The sequence below is a fragment of the Cebus imitator genome, unplaced genomic scaffold (assembly GCF_001604975.1).
Source record: "Cebus imitator isolate Cc_AM_T3 unplaced genomic scaffold, Cebus_imitator-1.0 Scaffold293, whole genome shotgun sequence".
NCBI lineage: Eukaryota > Metazoa > Chordata > Mammalia > Primates > Cebidae > Cebus > Cebus imitator.
In genome coordinates this window covers 1,872,726-1,879,453 of record NW_016107608.1, presented here as the reverse complement: position 1 = coordinate 1,879,453, position 6,728 = coordinate 1,872,726, and the positions used below count along the sequence as shown (strand labels likewise).

Genomic DNA, 6,728 nt, shown 5'->3' with positions numbered 1-6,728 from the left:
TTTTTTGGGACAGTTCACTCTGTCACTCAGGCTGGAGTGCAGTGGCACAATCCCAACCCACTGCAACCACTGCCTCCTGGATTCAAGTAATTCTTGTACCTCAGCCTCCCGAGTGGCTGGAATTATAAGTGCACACTATTACACCTGGTTCATTTTTGTATTTTTAGTAGAGATGGGGTTTTGCCATGTTGGCCAGGCTGGTCTCAAACTTCTGACCTCAAGTGATCCTCCTGCCTTGGTCTCCCAAAGTGCTGAGATTATAGGCATGAGAGCCCGGCCTATAAGTAGTGGTTGCACATGTCTTTATCATACTGTTTATGTACCTTGAAATATTTTTTAATTGAAACCTAAAAGTTTTACAATTTTCTCAATGTCAAGGACCTTTAAAAGATGAAGGGCCTCCAGCACAGCCAATATGTTTAAGACCCTGTGTCTATCAGAGCAATAATCTTTGATATGAATGTTATGATCAAACTAATATGTTTCTGTTTAATGGTTCATTCATTCATTTAACAAATGTTTACGGAGCTCTATTATGGGCACTACAAGACACAGTTCCTACCCTTTGGAGCTTATATTCCAGAGGGGAACAGACATATAAATAAATGAGCAAATATATAGCCTATTAGATATGAGTTATAGTCTGATGGTCAGAAGTTGGCCTGTAAGGAATAAAACCACTGACATCTCTTCTGATTGGTCAGTGTTTGTGCTATCTCAGTTTGTAAATATTTTTACTAACATCCCGATAAAAAATTCAGAAGATGCATTTCAGTAGGGTGGGCAGGTAGGCCCCTTCGAGAAGGTTTTCGAAGTGGAGACCTGAATAAAAGGTAGGAAAAAAAAACTATAGGAAGATATTGAGAATGCAAATCCAAGCAAAGAAGCAGGAATAAACTGTTAGAAGGAACAGCAAGAGGGTGCAGCTAGAGAGGACTGAGCAAGACGGGAGCAATGAGAGGCGAGGTCAGAGAGCCACGCAGGCGCCAGATCAGATAGAAATTTGCAGGCAGTAGTAAGGGTTGGGATATGATGTTGAATGAACTAAAAGTTACGAGAGAAATCGAACGAGGAAAGGGCCAGACTGGCTGAAATTTTAAAAATTATACACACATATATATTATCATTTTATAAACAATGTCTCTGTTTTATAATAGTTTATATTATATATTATATAAATGATTTTGATAGTAGGATAAAAGTGGGGAGCAGGGAGATCAATTAGGAGACACTGCAGGAGTCTAGCCTAGAGACAAAGCTGGTTGAACCGTGGCTGTTAGCAGTGGAGAAGGTGAAAAGTGGTTGGATTTGCAATGTATCTTGACGATTTTGCTAACAGCACTTGCTGATACGTGTTGTGAGAGATATAAAGGAGTTAAGGAGGAGTCTTAGATTTTTTCTTCTTCAGCAGCTAGATGAATGTAAGTTGCCATTTACAGATATGGGAAATACTAGAGGCAGAATAGATTTAGGAAGAAGGAATCAAGAGTTCTATAATAAACATGTTAAGTTTAAACTGCCTACTAGACACCCAAGTAGAGACAGCATGTAGGCAGTTGGCTATATGATAACAGTTGTTATTGATACTGTAAAAAACCGAAAACAAAACAAAAGCATCACACTAACTACTTTTCTCAACACCTCACCCACAAGGATATGATTTTGTTAACTAGCCAACAGTTGCTGACTTATTATTCTGCTTTTTACATGATGAATACAATATGTACTCTGCTCTCTATGATTTCTAACAGCTTATTTCCATTTATATGAACACATTAATGGAAAAGAAAGCAAGAATGGAAACAAACGCTGTTGATCAGTTCTCTTATCCCTGAATGAAGACACTTATCAGGTAATATGTATTTTCGATCTTCTATACACTCTATTTACAGAATTCAATTTTCTGAGGGTATTTAGAATAAAAAACTTTTTAAATAACAAAATCATAGTATTGTAGCTCATAGCCCAAATCATAAATGTGATTTTTAAAAAAAGATTTTCACCATGGTTTTATTCTACATGCTACACATAAAATTAGGGGGAAATAGAATAGTTTAAGAGTGGAATGTAGGTATCAGAGTGTCTGGGTTTATATCCTGTTTGCACCACTTACTTAGAATAATTATTTAACCTCATGCTTCAATTACTCTGCTGAGTAAGGATAAGACAGGACTGAGGATTATAAGACCCAACGCAGTCCAAATTTTCAGTATAATGCATAACACCGTGTAAGTTCTTCATAAATATCAGCTACAAATATTATTTGTAAAACGATAACACAAATTCAGTTCAACAAGCATGTAACTACTCCTACATACATCACACCCTGCTCAGCACTATAAAAGCACTGTCTCCCATGATGGCTAAATAGAACATAACTCTGAGCCAGATAGTAGGCACATTGATGAGTATGCTCCCTAACACCTCATATAAGATTAGTCTTTCTCAACTTTGAAATAACCCATATTGAGTGGTCCAGGCATCAACAACCAACCTCAGATTAGCACATGGGCCACCAACTCATTTTCTCTATGTCATGCACACATCCTCTTCTGTAACTTATGCAGACCACACACATTGGATCCTCTTCTCTCTTGAGAGAGCATGCAGATGGTCCGCAATAGGAATGACCCCTGTCTACTCTGACCCATAAAGGAATCCAAAAATTTTGAATGTCATTTTCAAAAAGATTGAGGTCCTTTGATATAACCTTCATATGACCTACAAGTCTCAGCTCTCCATATCTGGCAGACAATTTATAGTTTTACACATCCCACATTCATGTCTTCTGGCATCTAGGCACACACTAAAATATCTTTCTTTGAAATATAGAATTCATTTTCTAGAACAGTCTTTTAACTTTTCAGCAGGCTTCATATTCCTTACACTTGTCTAATCTTTTCTACCAGTTTATAATTTCTTCCTTCATACAAATCACTATAGAGGAACCAGGACAACACTGCTGAGACACAAGATTAGTTTCCAGACCATGCTTAGAAATTGTTTGGAAGTACATTTGATTTCTTCATTTTATCATTTCCAAGAAGGAAAGGGAGCAACAGGAAAGCAATACAACATTACCTGTGATGGTGAAAAATTATTGTGTAGACATGATCTCACGATCACGTCAGCAGCTGGACTTCTCGATGGACATCAGCCTTCTGAAACAAAAGGACTATTTCTTTGCACTGGAGCAACACTTAGTTCAATTCTTCATTTAATATTTTAGAAGTCAGCTTCAAAGTAGGTCAAAGAGTGAACACCAATTCTGGTTTCTTCCTCAGCTCACATCTTTAATTTTCATGGAATAGATACTATATGCATCTGTCTATTCCTAGCAAGATGAGAGAAAATTTACAACCTGCTGATCTCAGTAAGTTCTTTCCAATATTATGCTTATAAAACAAATTTCATCATTTTCCCCTTTGTAAGAAAAGAAACTCTTGAAATTTTTAAATGGTACACAAAAAACCAGCCTGCCTATTGATCTGGTGAATTAAAACCAAAGCAGATTTTATACCAGCAGTTTTGTATAAGGAATATGTTTCAGGATTCGACTTTTTCCAAAGGGACTGATTCTAAGTGGAAAGGACACATGCTTAAGAGTAAATGACAACTTTGCTACATTCTTATAATAGGAACAAAAGACAGAAGGAGGCACTCAGATGAATCTTTCCTAGTCCCAAGATTATGTCTCTGTCACCAAAATCCAGTGCAGAAACACATAACATTTCCACAAAATGAAGAGTGTGGAAAAGTCTCTGAAATGATATCTGTTCTTATGGTAAAAAGGACATTCATATTTTGAACTGATTACATTGACAGAAAATTGAGTTTTTGTAAAAGGCCCAAATATTACATATATATAAATAAGCATTTGTTTAAATTAAATATTTAAATAAAAAAAGGAAAGGCAAAAAGTACAAAGGAGTTAAAATTCTTACAGTTAGAAATAAAGAAATTTATAGAATGATTTATAATCCTTTGTGTGTATACCCAGTAATAAGATTGCTGGATCAAATAGTAGACCTGGTTCTAGATCCTTGAGGAATTGCCACACTGTCTTCCACAATGGTTGAATTAATTTACACCTTCCTATTTCTCTGCATCCTCTCCTGCATCTGTTGTTTCCTGACTTTTTAGTGATTGTCATTTGAACTGGCATGAGATGGTTTCTCATTGTGGTATTGATTTGCATTTCTCTAATGACCGGTGATGATGAGCTTTTTTTCATGTTTGTTGGCCACATGAGATACGTGCACACCTGTGTTTATTGCAGCACTGTTCACAATAGCAAAGACCTGGAACCAACTCAAATGCCCATCAGTGACAGACTGGATAAAGAAAGTGTGGCACATATACGCCATGGAATACTATACAGCCATAAAAAAGGATGAGTTCATGTCCTTTGAAGGGACATGGATGAAGCTGCAAACTATCATCCTCAGCAAACTAACAGGAACAGAAAACCAAATACCACATGTTCTCACTCATAAGGGGGTGTTAAATAATGAGAACACATGGACACAGGGAGGGGAACATCACACAGTGGGGCCTTTTGGGGGGTGGGGAGCTAGGGAACGGATAGCATTAGGAGAAGTACCTAATGTAGACGACAGATTGATGGGTGCAGCAAACCACCATGGCATGTGTATACCTATGTAACAAACCTGCGCATTCTGCACATGTATCCCAGGACTTAAAGTATAATAATAAAAAAATAAAGAAATTTAAATAGCTAAGAAACATATTAAAAATCAACCCTCTCAATAAATGCATCGTTAAAAAATGAAATGCCATTTTTACCTTTAAATATGTCCCTATATCAATCTCAAATTAAAAAAATTATAACCTTAGGAAAACAGATAATGGAAATAAGATAATTTTGTCATTATTCTTTTGGTTAAACTCCATATCTTCATTTATTTGCTAAGGCCTTATAGCAGAAGAAAATGTAAGAACATAATGTGTAGTATTGATGAGGATCTAATGACTAGCATATTTTCATAACATGCTGGTAGAAATATAAATTAACTATCTTTCCGGTGGACAATTTGACAACACCAATCAAGAGCCTTAAAGTGTAAAATCCAAAAAACCTAAATGCTCAGGAACAGAAGGCTGGCTGAAGAAATATTCATATGGCAGAATACTATACAACAGTTTATCTTAAAACTTCACGTTGAATTTAAAGAAGGAAATTATGTAATGTTTGGTACAGTATTTTTCTACTTATTCAAGTTTCAAAAACAATGCCGCATATAGTTTGTGGATCACAATCAGTATATAATTTTCAATTCGTTGTTAAATAAGAGAAAAGAATACAATGGAAGAAAAAAATGCCAGAGGCCATAATGCGTAGGAAGTGCAAGCTCTGTTTTGTGAAGCTTTCGTTTTGGCTGTGTATGGGGATAAGTGTGTGTTTACTGTGTTCCGACATAAAATCTATTTCTCACTGTGGATCGATTTAAAGCAAATTTTAAAGCCACAGGTATAGTTTACAAGGTGTAATTTACTCATCTTCAGCTTATTGCTTCCAAAGAGATCTCCTGACTTCACTTAACACCGTGTGGTCAAAGCTATTTTCCTTCTACCTCCAGAAGCACAGACAGAAGGGAGCAATGACCAGAGAGAGGGACCTGCCCGAGTATCCTGACTGACATGGAGTGTACATTCAAGGGCAGTTCCATCCCTGACCACACAGGAATGTAGCCCTACCTTTTTAGCCTCAGTGAAATATAATACAATGAGCTCACCATCCTAAAAACATACACAACATGGAAATTATTTTGCCATATCATTCTTTTAAAAAATGTACTACTATGTTTTCCATATTTACTTTTGTCATTATCTATTCTTCAGAAATATTACTTTAATAGCTATACATATTCTATTATGTGGCTATACAATATTTCATTTAATTGCCTTTCCACCTTGATATCTGGCTGTTATTTTCATTGTTTTTTCCCATTGGTTATAATGCTGTGTTAAACATGCACCAGGATAGTCTTCTTTATCTAAACAGATTCTTCTTTTCTCACATATCTACCCTCCCATATTTAATTAGAAATAGAAAATATTCCTCATAGATAGTCTAGAGAAAGAGAGATTTCTGTATCTGAGTTCAGGGTAGATTTTGCCTCTACCATTTCTCTTTTGAAAGCATCATAAGCTGCCCAGGTACAGTAGCTAAATTTTGTTATTTTTCTCTTAAGTTGCAGGGGAAAACATTAGATTTATAACATTACGGTAACCAAATACAGTCATGTGTCACTTTACAACAGGGATACATTTTGAGAAATGTGTCATTAGGCGATCTTGTTGTGTGAGCATCACAGAGTATACTGACACGCATCTTGATGGTATAGCCCACTACACACACCTAGGCTATCTGCTGTAGCCTATTGCTCCTAGGCTACAAGCCTGTATGGCACGTCACTATACTGAATACTGTAGGCAACTGTGCCACAGTGTTAAGTATTTATGAATCTAAATCTAACTAAACATAGAAAAAGTTACAGTAAAAATACAGCATTTTAATCTCATGAGACCACTGTAGTATAAACGGTTCCTCATTTACCAAAACATCATTATGTGGTCCATGACTTTATCATATTCAAATTAATTAATTAGCTAGAACAATGTTATCATTTATTTCCTGCCTAGGAGTTAGTAAATGCTATGAGGAATAAAAAAACGACATAATATACAGTCTTTGGTGAATTTCT

General features: G+C 36.0%; 1 protein-coding gene across 9 annotated transcripts in view; it reads right to left on the bottom strand.

Moving 5' to 3' along the window:
- The window catches only part of NTNG1 (netrin G1), a 356,160-nt gene that overhangs the window by 333,138 nt on the left and 16,294 nt on the right, over positions 1 to 6,728 (bottom strand). The window lies entirely within an intron of this gene.